Source organism: Ursus arctos, unplaced genomic scaffold (assembly GCF_023065955.2).
Source record: "Ursus arctos isolate Adak ecotype North America unplaced genomic scaffold, UrsArc2.0 scaffold_19, whole genome shotgun sequence".
NCBI lineage: Eukaryota > Metazoa > Chordata > Mammalia > Carnivora > Ursidae > Ursus > Ursus arctos.
Window position 1 is genome coordinate 9,313,984 of NW_026622863.1, and position 15,684 is coordinate 9,329,667.

Here is a 15,684-nt window from a genome sequence, read left to right on the forward strand (position 1 = left end):
TGCATAAAATGTGCGGTCCCAGGAAGAATCTAGAAAATGGGGAAAAAATGTGCAACCCTGGATTCTACTCCCAGCTCTTCCCAATAATGGGCTGTGCGGGCCCTTGCTTACGTCACTTGTCCTTTGTAGGCCTTGGTTTGCTTGCAGTATCAAGCAAAATTGTTCCAGGGCTAAAAATGCAAGAACTGTAGTATTATCAACTCCACTGATAAGGAAGCTCCCTTCGTTTTTTTTTTTTTTTTTTTTAAAGATTTTATTTATTTATTCGACAGAGATAGAGACAGCCAGCGAGAGAAGAAACACAAGCAAGGGGGAGTGGGAGAGGAAGAAGCAGGCTCATGCGGAGGAGCCTGATGTGGGGCTCGATCCCAGAACACTGGGATCATGCCCTGAGCCGAAGGCAGACACTTAACGACTGCGCTACCCAGGCACCCCGAAGCTCCCTTCGTTTTAACGAAGAATCCAACTCACAGGTCTCATGGTCCGTAGGTGAATGAAACAGCGTCACCCACAGCCAGACCACCCGGCCCGTTGGGAGGCCCAGCTGCATTGTCTGGAATTGCTTGAAAGAAATCTTAGGTGCCAATTCCAATACTGTTACTTAGAATTGAAAATTCAGGGGCGCCTGCTGGCTCAGTCAGTGGGACATGTGACTCTTGATCTAGGGGGTGTGAGTTCAAGCCCCACGTTGGCCATAGAGCCTACTAAAAAATGAGTTAGTTAATTAAAAGGAGGAAAAAAATAAAGGTCAATTTGAACCCGGGCATGATAAATTATGCTACAACTCTGTGTGCGATCGTCTTATACCCCCTAGGATTCTAATTCTCGAGGGCAACTCTGGTATCCTACTCACGGGCATCGCTGTGGCTTCTGGCAGGCAGATAGATGCTACCTAAGCGTTCGTTCACTCAAAGATGAAACTGATGGAAATATCAACAAGACCTGACCCTGGAGGCTTTTAATTGAGTTGGAGAATATTGGGAGGGGTTGTGCAGTAGGAGGTGAAGTTCATTCCTTTCCACGTCCCATCTGATCACCCCTCCCCCAACCCCCTACCCCCACACCCATTCCAATCCAAAGGATCCGAACCCTGGGCTTAGCTGGCGATGAACAAATCCCATTTGCCACACCGCCGATATTTACAGCAGTCTCCACTGCGCATGTGCGTGCATGTGTGTCTCTGTTGCCACCTGCGTGTGTGGGTGCATCTGTGTCCGCACGGGTCTATCTCTTGCCAGCGAGGCGTGCCTTTCTACAGCCTGTGAGTCTTGAGAGCACCGGCTCTATCACTGTCAGCAGCTGAAGCAATATTTTCGTGGCAAATCACAAAAAAAATGAGGAGTTGGAAACCAAGGGTTGCCGACCAAGAGCAGAAAAATGAAAGACTGTACATAGCTTAGAACAGAGAGACCCAAGAATTGACTTCCCATCCATCTCTTTTATTCCTGTACTTCTTTTATAGCCAAAAACGTCTATTCCAGCCCCTGATTGCTTATTTTAAATTGTCTTCCAGTTTCCAGGCTCTGTCTTCCCTGCCGCCCCCCCCCCCCCCCTTCTTCTTCCAGGCCTCCCACATGATATAGGCTGTGTCGCTGGCTGATGTAGTCGATTTAGAGCTCGGAGCTGCTGCTTGTCTTCAGCCAACCCTGCTCAGAGGAGAAGAGAAGGGAAGATGTCTTCCTCTTGGAAGATGATTTGCCGGCAAGTGAAGCTCCCCTGACCCCATCTCCGCAGCTCTGAGGCTCCGCAGACGAGTCCCATAAATTACTGCGGGAGGCGAAGTTACCAAGTGCAGCACACGGGAATGATCTAGGTCCGGGACACGCATCGATCTCGCGGCGCGAACCACTGACCTTGGTCTCCACTCGTCCGCTCTAAATTCTGAGTCCCTGTTAACTAAAGATCGCATTTCCATTGTGAACGGCTCAGAAAGTGCTTCCTGACTCGGCTGTGGTGTATCTCTTACCGAGCACCTGCTTGGGAAGGCTTTCTGTTTAATCTTTTGAATATCCGAGCCACGATTCCACCCATTTCCAAGTTAGACCTCTCTTCCATTCACAATAAACCCCAGAAAGAATGCGGGCCGAAGAAAAGGAAGAGCAAACATTTCCCTTTGTTCTGCATGGAACCGATGCTATTTGGATCATCAGTGGGGATATATCATAACGAATTGTCTCTACGCTGATCGTCCCGGTGAAGGTCCGGTAAAGTCCCGAAGATCGCCATCGGGAGGAAAGGGACGCACACATTTCTCAACAGAAGGGAAGTGGGGGCGGTTTCGGTGATTTTGCTTACGAAGTGTGGAATTCCTCACCAAGTTCACACATCACAAAAGCTGCAAGGGAGTAAAACCTTCATTCAGGGGAAAGGCGCAGAGGAGAGGATTCCAAAGTCCGCATGGAGCTAAGAGCTCATCAGAACCCCCTTTGGAATTTGGAAACTCTTTCTAGATTAGCCAAATCCCTTCTCTACCTTAGAAAATGTTTTCTCCCGAGCCCTTCTCACAGCCTGGGACTGTTCACTCTCTGGTCCTCGGTGTCTACAAGAGGGTACGGACCCAAACCAGGACCAACGCCAGGACCATGAAGTTCATCCTCAGAACTTACTTTTGGAAAATAGAAGATCTAGTGCTACGTTCTCTTATTGCCATGTCAACATTTCTAATAAAATAGAACTTGTGAAAGTAAACTCTCAGCTCTTCCAGATTCTAGTAACTGCAGTTCTCATCATTCTACGGCAGGGTTCCAGAGAAAAGTCCTGTACTTTAATGGTAGAGTGCTCATTGCAATTTTAAGTGGTTGTTGAATATTAACCCTAACACTGCCCTGGAGAGCAAGTTTCTCAACCTCAGCACTATTGACTTTCTGGCTGGACAATTCTTTGTTGCAGGGGACGGTCCTGGGTGCTGGAGCGTGTTTAGCAGTAACCCTGGCTTCTACCTACTAGATGCTGTCAGCTACCCTCCTCCCCGTAGTGGCCACCAACAAAAAATGTCTCCGGACTTAGCTGAACGCCCCGCCCCTCGGACTCCGGGGCGGGGGAGGGGGCAAAATCGTCCTCAGTTGAGAACCCCTACTCTCAACAAGGAAAAATTCATTTATTAGACATTTTTATTCATTTAAAGGAAAGATAGCACAAAAGTATATAGCACTTTTCTGGACAACAGAGTAAGAGAAACAAAGAACCTGAATTAGATATGTCGATCCATTTAATGGAACATTAAGCCACCATTAAAAATATGTTTTTTTAAGACACTTCGCAGGCATGAGAATATGTTCATCCTATAATGTTAAATAATAAAAGAGCACACCATGAGAGTCTATCGCCCTATACACGTCCCATAAGTCACAGGTATTCGAAACTACTGAAAATATGCTTAAAGGAAAAACACAAAAATGACAACCATTGTTATGTGTGGGAGGTAAGATAATGCAGTATATATTTTCTCATTTAGCGTTTCCTGTTTTCCCCAGCTGTCTGCCATGAACATATATTTTTACCATTTTAAAGCAGACACAGGGAAAGGACAAAGAATCTGGTATTACACAGCACAGGAGCAAAAAGCTGCAAACACACAGACATCCCGTATTCCTAATTTAATTTTCTTCCACACCCTGAAGGAAGCATAGCGACTCCTTTTCTACTTCTCTGATCCTCTGCTCATTAAACCCTCACATCTGCTTTCCTCTGTAGTCGTCAGCCTCTAAGACCAGAATTCACGGCATTGTTTATTTTCCTGTATACCTTGCTTCTCAACCTGGGTATGCTTCTTCATTGATTCACTCTTTCATTCGTTCAGTACCCTGGTACTGTGCTAGGTACCGGGAATTCAGCGGGAACCAGGGCAGGTAGAGTCCCTGCATTCAGGACAGATACACATGGACAAGATCATTCCAGATAGTAATAGGAGCTGTGATGGCGATACAGCCCAGTGATATGGTAAAGAAAAAGACTATGGGGCGAGAACACGACTTTAGACTACTTTAGGTCACCCTACTTTAGGGTAGTCAGGGAGGGCCTCTGGGAGGAGGTGACATTTCCACTGAGAACTAAAGAACAAGAGGAGAGAGTCATGGGGAGGTTGGGAAGATCTAGGGGCAGTTTTCCAAGTGTGAATTTTATGTCTGAACATACGGAACAAACACGGAACACACAAGGAAAAGAAGAAAGGCCACTGAGGTTGGAGTTTTGCAAGCCAGGGGGAGAGTAGCTGGAGCCAGGACTGGAAAGTTGGTAGGGCCCTGATTATACAGCCCTGGGACTGGATTATGCAGCCAGACTAAAGTTAAGGAGTACTGAGGGGTAGAGGCAATGAATCAGAATTTGGGGGGCCAGAGCCCTGGAACCTGCAATTTAAAGCAAGTTTTCCAGGTGATGTTGATGCACCGGAAATTTTGAGAACCGTGGTTCTCGAGTAGTCACGTTATCCAACAATTGTGGGACTGACTCTGACAGAGGTGGCGATGAACTCATTCAGAGCCTTGCTACTCAAGAGGGGGGTCCGTAAATCAGCAACACCAGCACCACCACAGAGCTTTCCTAGAAATGCAGATTCTCAGGCCCCTCCCCAGCTGCATTTCAACACCATTCCAAGGGATCTGAAGACACAGGATGGTTCGAGAAGCACTGATTTAAACCAGTACCTTATACATCATAATAATTAAGTTTCTACAGAGGAAAAAAAGTGGAAACTGTATGATTTTTAGTAATAAGAGATAAACAACAAAGTCCCTGATTATACTGTCATTTTTCTCTGGTATTAGGAAGCCCCTGGAAAAAAGCACAGTGAAACTTTGTTTTAGGTTATGCCTGTGTTAAGCTTCCTTGACGCAAACTGTAGCGTCTGAACGGAAACCTTGAAATCTGAACTCATTGGCTTTATAAAACTTAACTGAGCAGTCGACGCTGAAAATTATTTTATCGTTTAGGTTTATTTCTTTTTAAAGACTTTTCAAATGATTTAAAAGATTTTTTTTTTTTTTTTGAGTAATCTCTACATCCCACGTGGGGCTTGAACTCACCACCCCGAGATCAAGTCATGTGCTCTGCCAACTGAGCCAGCCGGGTGTCCTCACCATTGAGATTTTTTATGTTTATTTTTATTTATTTTTAAATATTTTGTTTATTTATTTGACACAGAGAGAGCACAAGCAAGGAGAGGGGCAGAGGGGGAGGGAGAAGCAGGCTCCCTGAGGAGCAGGGAGCCGGACATGGGACTCGATCCCAGGACACTGAGATCATGACCTGAGCCAAAGGCAGATGCTTAACCGACTGAGCCACCCAGGTGCCTCTAGATTTTTTTAAAGGGAGGAGAGTTTCTTTATTAAAGCAACTAAGCATTAATATTTACTTGGTTATCCTAGAATTACATATATATATTTTTAAATATGTAAGACAAAGAAATACACTAGCGTATCAATAGAGACTTCCACCACTAACTCTTGGCAGTCATGAATCTCTTCTCGTGTTCCCTCTTCCTCTTACCCAGGATGCTTTGTGATACTTTCCCTCTCATTGCGCTTTGTGTGAACATCTCTGCGTTCTTCTTTTACTCTATAAAATCCCTCTGTCCCTTGTCTTTTTTCTCACTAGTATAGTTGTTGTTTCAGTTTGGTTTTTGTTTCTTTGAATGCAACGGCTTTCACTGATTCTAAGACAGGTCCTTCAGTGGTCAGGAAAAGACCACGTCTGTATGAGCCCTCTGTGGACTGTCCGGCAGTGAGGAAGGCCAAGCCCACCAGCCCACGAGTGTTCACAGATTTACCCCAAATTATGAATGAGGGTTCCTAGGTAAAGAACATTGTCTTTTTTTTTTTTCTTTCTTCCTTTATTTGCGGGGACTCGGCTGCCGCTGTTCTTCTTCTGCCTGAATCAGTCATCGAGATGTTTCTTGTAGAAAAGATTTGCTCTTGGCCCCTCCCCTGGCTGGAGGTAATGTGAACTGGCAGGAGACAAGGACACCTTGCTTGGGGAGAGTGTCCCCACCACGGACATGGGCTGTTTGATTCAGGTTTCCGGGTGCAGAAAGCTCTTAGGAGGAAAATTGTTCCCACATGTAGGACTCCTTCAGCAGGCAGTGCTCTCCTGTCCTCTAGACTTCCAGAAGCAGATGCCCCCGGAAACACAGTCACTCACTTAGCGTGCGGCCGGTGGCAGTTTGGTCTCCTTCTCATCCTAATAATGCAGGATGTAAATATCTCTTTGGCAGTTGGTGTTGTTAGTACCTGTTAATACTCCGCTTGGTAGGACATCAGCTTTTAGGAAAGGAGCTGAGCGTAAGCAACCTGAGGGGAGACGTTCATTCTGCCTTTGGTCACTGTTGTGTCCCAGAACCCAGCCTAGTGCTCAGCACAGAGCAGCTGCTCACTGAATGTTTGCTGATTGAAGGAAGGAAGGAACGAAGGATCCCAGCAGCAGGCACATTCCCGGGGCCTGGGAGGGCTCCCCCGAGTTCTTCTCCAGTTGTGGCTAGACTTTGCTGTCCCGTGTGCCAGTTTCTAGAGCTCCTTACTGCACTCGTGGCCTTCCACGGCGGTGGTCTACACTGCTCCGTGAGCATAAGAGGGCAATCCTGGGGCTTACCAAACTGCCCGGCACCTAGAGGTGCTCCATAGCTTAACAAGCTTTTTTTTTTTTTTTTTTAAAGATTTTATTTATTTATTCAACAGAGATAGAGGCAGCCAGCAAGAGAGGGAACACAAGCAGGGGGAGTAGGAGAGGAAGAAGCAGGCTCATAGCGGAGGAGCCTGATGTGGGGCTCGATCCCATAATGCTGGGATCACGCCCTGAGCCGAAGGCAGACGCTTAACCGCTGTGCCACCCAGGCGTCCCTTTAGTTTAATAAGCTTTAATAACCATTTGATGAAGGAAGGAACGAGGGAAGGTGGGAGGGAGGAGAGGAAGGGAGGCTCTGGGTAAAGTGGCTAATTAGAGATTGCTCTCTCTACATAACTCCATGTCGATCTGGGGGAAGCTAACCCTTTTTAGGCTTTGTTGTGCCTGGGTCTGAATGGAGCCTTCCAGACTCCAAGGTGGGAGAGCCTTTTTGCCAGAGGACAATTGCAACCTCCTGAAACAGTGTTTCATTAGAAAGAGCACTGGGCTCACAAGGAGAAAGGCTGGATTTCAATAGTTCTCTGCCACTGACCAGACAACCCTGGAAAGTCTCATTACGTTCTCTAGCCCTCGGTTTCCCCATCTGTTTAAAGGGAATGCGGCTACCATCCACTCCGCCCTGCGGGGTTGAAGGAGACAGTGGAAGCGGTTTGTAAAACACAAATCCTCTGGCATGCAAAGGATGACCAAGGACACCTAAACTCCGGCCTACAGAGGCCAGCTTAAAGTCACCGTGTTCTTCTCTACCTAGCGTTTGCAGCCAGAACGTCTGCAGGAAATCCAGCGTCCTGTCTGAACCCCAAGATTTGCTTCCTGATGGACCCCTCTTCCTGAAATGCCTTTTTGCCTGTGGTTTACTCTCCTGACGTCTTCATCTCTTTGCTTGGAAGGTGTCTGCCTTCTGTCTTTCCACCTTTTCCTAATCTATGTGGCGTTCACCACTAACCAAGGTACTTCTGTCCTTCTGCCTCCTTTCTCCACTTACAAAACGAGCTGGCTGGACCACCGCGAGGCCGAAAAGTGAAGTAGGCTCCCCCGGCAGCCGCGGGAGATGGTTTGGGTGGGTGGGAACTGGAGAAAAGCGCAGAACAGGTTTGCTCCATCCAAACGGGACAGTCACACCTTTGTGCCAGCCAATTGTTGGAAATGTGGGAAGGCGAGAACACTAGATCATTTGACATTCAAAAAAAAAAAAAAAAAAAAAGAAAGAAAAAAGAAAAAAAAATCTGGAAATTTGAACTTTTATATGAGATCTCTTGCCTTTCAAATGCTGGCAATGCTTTCAAATTTGTTAAATATGCCTCGCGAGCCAAATAAAACACATATGCGGGCCGAAGTCAGCCTGTGAGTCTCCACTTTGTGACCCAGGGCCTCTGGGTGCCTTTTTTTGCTCTGACAGCTGTGGTTTTTCTGGGCCATGAAATCTGCTCAAAAATACCCAAGGCTCCTTCCACCTTCTTTTTCTTCTCTGTTTCTCTTTGTGTCTCACCTGGGCTTTTGTGATGGCCTCCCTCTCGCCCTGGGTGTCTGCTTGGGCGACCTTATTTGGAAATAGTCTTTGCTGATGTAATCAGGTTCAGATGAGGTCCTTAGGGCAGACCCTGATTCCATATGACCCGTGTCCCTATAAGAAGAGAAGACACAGAGACGGACATGCACAGAGAGAAGATGAAGAGAACATACGAGAACCATCACATGCCGTTGGAAGCAGAGTTTGGAGGGATGTGTCTACAAGCCAGGGGACACCAGAGATCGCCAGCCACAGCAGAGGCTAAGAGAAAGGCATGGACCAGATTCTCCCCGAGAGCCTTCCGAGAGAAGACGGCTCTGCCAACGTCTTGACTGACTTTCAGCCTCCACAATCTTGACAGGATACGTTTCTGTCGTTTTATTTGTCACAACGGCCCTGGGAAGCCAATACTTTGGACAATCAGAGGCTCAGAGGGGAAGGAAGCTCAGTCACCCCAACCTTCTCATCCTTCTCCCCCATGGCACGTGCAGATGATGAAAACCTGACCTCCCCATAAATTTTAGCTCTTGCCCTCAATCAACCTTTCCGCGATTTTCCAGGGATTTGCCAATCTAGCTTTGTGCAGCAAGAAAACGTGAATGCCGTCAATTCTCCTCGCAGGGAGACAAACGGATACCAGCTACTCGTGCCTGCCGACTAGCTCTTCACTGTGACAAATCAGATGAAACTCCACCGACCCCCCACCCCCGCCCTGGTGAAAGATTGCATGACTTGTCGTGTGTGAACAAGAAAAGGAAAACCAGTTGATGTGTTTTCCCATGAGAGAGGGCAAGAGGGAGGCAAGCAAAGCCCCACACACCGCTAGGTGGCTGGGTCATTTCCTCTATGGAAAAGATACAAAAATATTTTGATCTGTAAGTATTAACAAGGTCTTTACAGGGTAGCTAATGATGATCACACACGAAGCATCCAGCCGGCGCTCACGGAAGGGAGGTGCTGGGGTTAGTGGGTGGGTTTACAATTAGTGTGGATACTTGCTATTTCTGTCTACACTGCACGCTAGGCATGAAGGACCCTGGTCAGGAGGGTTCTCCTGGCAAGAGCAGGTGTTTGGGAAGCAGAACATTTGCCTGTGAATCCTGCAGGGTGCTACCTCTCCGGAGACCTCCGAACAGAGTAGCAAAAGTGAAGGGTGCAGAGCTTTGATTTACTTAGGTTGTAATTCTGGGCCTAGGGTTTCGTTAGGGAGGGACTGGCAGGTGGTTTCTTGGAAAGATTTGTGAAAGTGCTGTCGGGGCTTAAATTCTGTTTCGCAGATGTGTGCCTTTAGATATTTCAGTTACTCTCTCTGGACCTCAGTTTCCCTATCCATAAAATGGGTGTCGCTATAGTACTTACCTCATGTGGTCGTTATAGGGATTAAATGAGTGAATTCAAATAGAGCATCTAAAATGATGTCCGACGTTTCATAATCACTATAAATAAATACATCTTTTAAGAAAAGATTTTATACATTTATTTGTCAGAGAGAGAACAGAAGGCAGAGGGAGAAGCAGGCTCCCCGCTGAGCAGGGAGCCCCATGCGGGGCTCCATCCCAGGACCCCGGGATCACGACCTGAGCCGAAGGCAGACACGTCACCGACGGAGCCCGCCAGGCGCCCCTGTAACTCTATTAAAATTGACCTAAGAAGTATTAAACTGAGATTGGGAAGGATAAATATAAAAAGCTCAGGCCCCAGCCCTCAGACTCACTTCTATACAAAGAAGGGCCTTCCCGGCCACTCCTGGCTCTGGAGTTTGAGGTAATTGTGTGCATGCTTGCACAAACACACGTGTGTCCGTTCGAGTGGGATCTTTGCCGAAGGCCGCAGACAACCTCCCTGTCCGAGCAGTGTTTCTGAAAAGGACTCTGCTAGGAATGATTGCTCAGGACCACCTACTCCTGGGCCCCGGTAAGGCCCGTAACGAGCACCATGACTAGGGATGTTCGAAAATGGCAGGGTTCGGGAGGGGGGGTATGTCAGGTACCCAAGAGCTGGGGTCCAATTCCCAAAGGGAGGAAGGATCTTAATGGGACAGTGTGGTTTACTACAGTAGTAAGCTTTAGTGCTCAGTTTGGCTTTTCTCTTCGGCTCTCGTGTGTGCATTTAAGGAGAAATCCCCTTTACAGCAAAGTGCTCTTAAAACCCTCCACATGGAAGCAGCCCACGAGGGGAGAACACACAGGCCGACACCAGGAGCCCCGCCGCTAGTCTCTCTTTCCTGTAGAAGCCGCAGCTAGAAAACTGCATAATGGATGAGTCATTGCAGAGAGCTGGGGAGCTTAGATTATCGGCCTGGGGCTTCATCTGCGCTCTTCCCATCCCCAAACCTGACCGCCAGGCTCCTCTCTAAAGCCCCTGTTTGCTGTGATTCCAGCTGAGAAAGAGAGAGGGGAGAACCTGCCTTTTCCAGGGCCTTTATAAGTGGCTTTCCAACTTCTCTGATGGTAACCCATGCTAAGTGCATTTATCACTGTGTCCTGGTGTGTGTGTGTGTGCGTGCGCGCGCACACACACACACACACAGCTGAAATGAATAAGACACTATTCACCCTTACTAACGAGTGTGATGTATTCTGATACTTTCTACTCTATTCCATTTAAAAAAACAAGGCTGATGATGACCCACTAGGCTGATTTCATGATGTACCGATGGGTCCCAACCCACAGTTTGAAAAACTCTGGGCCAGGACCAAGGCGTCCTGACAAGCAGAGGGTTGGGATGGCGACCAGAGAAGAAAACTCTTCAAGACCCACAGGCCTCACACTTGTCTAAAGCAAGAGGCAGGTGGAAAATCAGGAGAGGACCAAGCAGTGGATCCGTTGGTGTTATTTGATGGTGTTGGTATTGGCGATATTTGGATTTGGGGCATGGCACTGAATGGCCGTGAATGGTAAGGTTTCTTCTGCACGGGGCTGGAAAATACTATTGCAGAGAATCAAATTCAGCGTTTCCTATTCCTTCCAAAATAAATACACTTACATTTTAAAAAGGGAGTAACTTACATGAAATTATCAAATAGGTAAGAGCCTGGGTGGGACCCCAATACTGTGCTACAGTGACCGTGGTAGTCTGATGGAAGCTACTGGAAATACTGACGGAAAGCAAACCTTGTGCGGTGCAGATGGGGAAAATGGTCCATGGGTCCTGCAAGTTAGGACTGTGCCCTGGGGTTGGATGTCAAGCAAGTGATGGCTCCCCGTCTCCTGGTCTTCCTTCTTTGCTCTCTGGGACTCAGTTTTGTCCTCTGGTAGGTGACAGTGGTCCTGCCTGTCTCACAGAACTCTAACAAGATGAGACATGTGGAAGCACTCCAGATTCTGAATGTAGGAGGAGCTCTGCAGGCTTTTATGTCCCTCCCTGTCCCTTCCATCAAGAGTGGGGCCTGCACCCATGTTTTTAGGTGACCGTCCGGGCCTCATATTGGATGTAGCTGTGATTACAACAAGATGAGGGGACCCCAGGCTTCTCTGCACCCAGGTCCTAACTGACTGACCAGGCTGCATTGCGATCCAGCCACACTTGGCCAGCTGGATAGGGTCCCACCTTGGGCCTAACAAGGAAGGATCGGTTTGTGTGGCCTCCGACACAGGGCCACTTGTCCTCAGGGCCCTCCGTGGATCGTAAGTCAAAAGCTGATCCCGGGTTTGCCCTCTGCGAGGTGAGCTGCAAAGGGCCCCCACCCGCACAGAAGATGGCCTGTTCCTGGTGGTGCTTATAAAGGCCCGTCCCATGCCCCACCCCCACCGTCCTGGCTTTGGAGGGGCCAGAGCCAAGCGGACAGGCGGTCCCCCAGTCTTTGTTAAACTTGAGCTCAGATGGACATAGAAACACAAGAGGAGCCAAATCATATGTTTAAACAGTTAAGAGGAAACCCAGCTCAGCAAGGAACTACAACCCTGGAGTTAGCCTGGGTGAATTTTCCTTCACTGGGATTTCCTGTCCCGTTTCTGGATGTTTCTATCTATCAAATGTTCCCTGGCAGTTGGTTTCAGGCCATCAGCTCTGCTGTGAAAGAAAGCTTTACGCAGTACTTGGGCTTAGCTGCTAAAGCATCAAGGGCTGCCGAACTGCCTGGACCCAAAGCCTGGCTTCTACGACAGAAGCTCTAGTCTCTCTCTATCTGCCCTCTGTGCAAAGAGACCAAACTCAAAGATGGGCCTTCAAGAACCATCCATTACAATAAAGGCCAGCAGGCTCCCCCCCAACAACCGCCTGGGGGGGTGGGCAGGCAGGCGACAGTGGGGTTAGCAGGGGGTAGGTCCTTAAGGAATGGAAAATAAGTGAACCCAAAAGCTGGCCTCCTGCAAGGCTTTCAGACCGCTGTTAAAATTTAACAATTTTTTTATGTAAATCATCTGGTATACTCAATTGCATGGGTTCGTGGGGGGGGGGGACAAGGAGGGAACAATGGGCTGGGATTAGATAATTTAGTTAGTGCTAAAATTCCAGGAAGTTTGTGTTGATCTGGGCCTGGATCTTGTTACTTTTTAGCTCAAATCTAAATCTTTATCTTCCTATTATGGTTGAGAGGACATTTTTTTACTTAGTCATTTTTACAGTTGTAATTTTTACCCTCTTTCATCAACTAGAGCCAGCTAGATTAGCAGCTCTTAGCACGGAGATGAAAATATTGGTAGGGCCCAATGGGCCCTGTGTTGTTTATTCTAACGGAGCGGGCTTTGATCTAAACATATTTCCTGGGGTCTGGACGCAATGACCTAATTCCTGTCTTATCCGTCTCCACTTTCTGTGAATCTCAGATTGCGCTTTACTGTAGAACCCTTTGAAATTCACTTTGCATGTTTTCCCACTTTGTTACCCCCTCTGACATTTGTTTCACTTGGGGAAACAAAGTGGGTGACTCCTAGTAAAGGTTCCACGCTTTATTTTTCTAACGGGGCTGCTAAGTTTTAACAGAGGGGGAGCCTTTTCTTTCTCCTTTTTTCCTTTAGGTTCTCTCATTCTTGACATTCACAACACGCCAAAAACAATAAGCAAATAATCTACTGCTAGAAGTTTATGTCAACTGCAAATCATTTAGGATTTTCTGTATGAACGCTTTTTCTAATTAAAAAAAAAAAAAAAAAACCAAAAAACCTGTCCCCCCACACCTGTAAAAATCAGTTGAATCAACCTGGTCCGTGAGGGCTGAGATGTGAAAACTCCCAACTCAAGAGTCATTTTCAGGTGTCTCTAAGGGGTCGACAGGAACCTGTCTTTCCCCTCCCCCACCTCCTCCCCCACAGTCATTCATGGGAGGGGTGTCTTGGGCAGCTTGGGTCCCTCATTGGTCTCTTTTTTCCTCCCCAGTTCCTTGTCAATCACTACGCTGCCCTTTCAAGTATATTTTAGACAAGGGGGTTCGTTACATGCTTTGCTGTACTTTTCTATACTTTGACAATGCACATTTTAAAAATAGGAACTGGGGCGCATGTCACCCAAATCCATATTTTTAGCTCAAAAATGTCGTCAACTTCGCCGTCATCATTCCCGGCAGCAACAACCCAGAAAATTCGGTTCTCCTTGGTTTCCAAACTACCTCCATGCACCCAAGTTTCAGAAGGGGCAAAGCAAAGCGGCCAAGCGAAGCGCAGAGGCTTAGCGGGCAGGGGTGGGCTGGTTCGGTAACGCGGTCCGCCTCGAAATAAACCGCGTTGCTTTACGAATATGAATCCGTGTCTCTGCTGCGGGGCTGAGTCTAAAGGCCGAGTTTAGGGATCGCACAGGGAGGGGCAGCAGGGCTGAGGGCGAGCCTTGATTTGGAATGAACGGCAAGGCGAGTGGGCAGGTAATGATCAATAGGTTAGAGAGATAGTGGATCGATAGATGGCTCGGCAGGGACAAAGGCGCAGGGAGGGGGTTGAGACCGGGACCCCGGGGCTCCAACCTTCCCCTCCCGGGCTTCGGTTGCCTTGGGAAGTCCGTCTATGCGAAAAGTTGCCTGGGCTCCCCTTAACTCCCTTCCAGAAAACGCTGGAAGGAAGGAGGTTGGTGGTGAGCAAGGAGAGAAACAATTGCCCGGCTCCCGGGCCGGACAGCCCGCCTCGCGGAAGCGGACGCGTAGCCCGGGGTGGTGCAGGGCCGCGACCCGGCGGGCTGCGGGCGAGTGGAAGCCCGGGGATGGGGGTGGCGAGTGGGGGCCGGGGCCCGGCGTGCGCCGGGGGTGGGCGTCGGGGCTCGGCCGGCTGGGCCCCTCTGGAGCGACTGGTCGGGCGCCGAGGGGGCACTGCGAGCCCGCCCCTCCCGGTGGCCCGCGGCGCGGATCCCCTAGCCTGTCCCCAGGCGCAGGGGCCGCTTCCGGGAGGAGCGCCCAGACCCAGAGGCCACGCGGCCCGGGGCGCCCCCTCCTCGCCGCGCCCAGCCGTGGGAAGGGGAGGGACGCCCCCAACGCCACGGAAACGTCCCCTTCTGGCCCGCGTAGAACAAGAGCGTCTGGCCAGAACTGCGGCCTTCCCTCCATGTCCCCACTCTTGGGGCGCGTGACCGGCACTGCAGAGGCGCAGTTCCGCAATGCTCGCGCGCTTAAGGGTCACGGAGATCCTCTGCACCCCGACGCTGTGCGCACAGCCCCACCCGCATCCTCTCCTGGTTCGGGGGCGCTTGCCCCCGTGTTGTCCTAGCCCTGGCCCCCCAGGCTGAGCCACCCAGCTTGGGGAGGCGCGCGCCCCAGAGTGGCCATAGGGTGGCCTGCGCCCCGGTGCAAACTTCTGGGAGGCGGCCTGATGCTTGTCCCTTACCTGGGTGCGGGGCCAAGGGCCACCGGCTCACCACCTACCTCCCTGAAAGAAACAAATCGCCGGACCCCTGTAGACACCAACTTCCACCCTGTCCGTTTGCTCACCCCAAAATAGTGCTCAGGAGGAAAACTTGTTTCCCCTAGAACAAAAGGGAGAGAGGAAGAATCAGATTGAATTTTGATGACGAAATAGTCAAGTTGTCATGGACTTTTTCTTTTCAAATACGCATGTGTGTTTCAACGCCTGAAAGCCCAATTAAAGAACACGTTGAACTCTCTGGGTTGAGGCCTAGTTTCAGAGTCAGATTATATACCCCATTCCCCCCCAACCCCCTCCCCACCCCCGCATGGGGCATTCTTCAGCCAGGCTGCTTTCTCGGCCTGAGAAAAGCCACTGAATCAAGGGAAGTGAAACCCGCATAGTTGAAATAAACCTGAAATCTAAATGGGCCAAATGTCCTGCTTCAGGGATGACCTGTCCAGATGAAATCTCCAATAACGGCTTTTTATTTCCTTTCATTTTCCCCTCCTTCTTGGGGGTGGGGGTGTGAGCAGAGTGCCCAGACGAGTCATAGATACCTGGCAAAATATCTAGACCTCCAAATTAAAAAAAGACAAAAATGAAAGAAGAAGGGGAAAAAAAAAAACAACCCCACAGGCTCCTGCAAACCTGTTTCTGTTACGCCTTTTGCAATTCCTTATTTAGAGAGAGAGAGATACACACTCACATACGCTTTACTGGTGCCTGGGGAAATGTTAAAATACATTTCGGGGCCTGGCTAAATAGAAATGCACTCTAAAAACACAGACACGGTA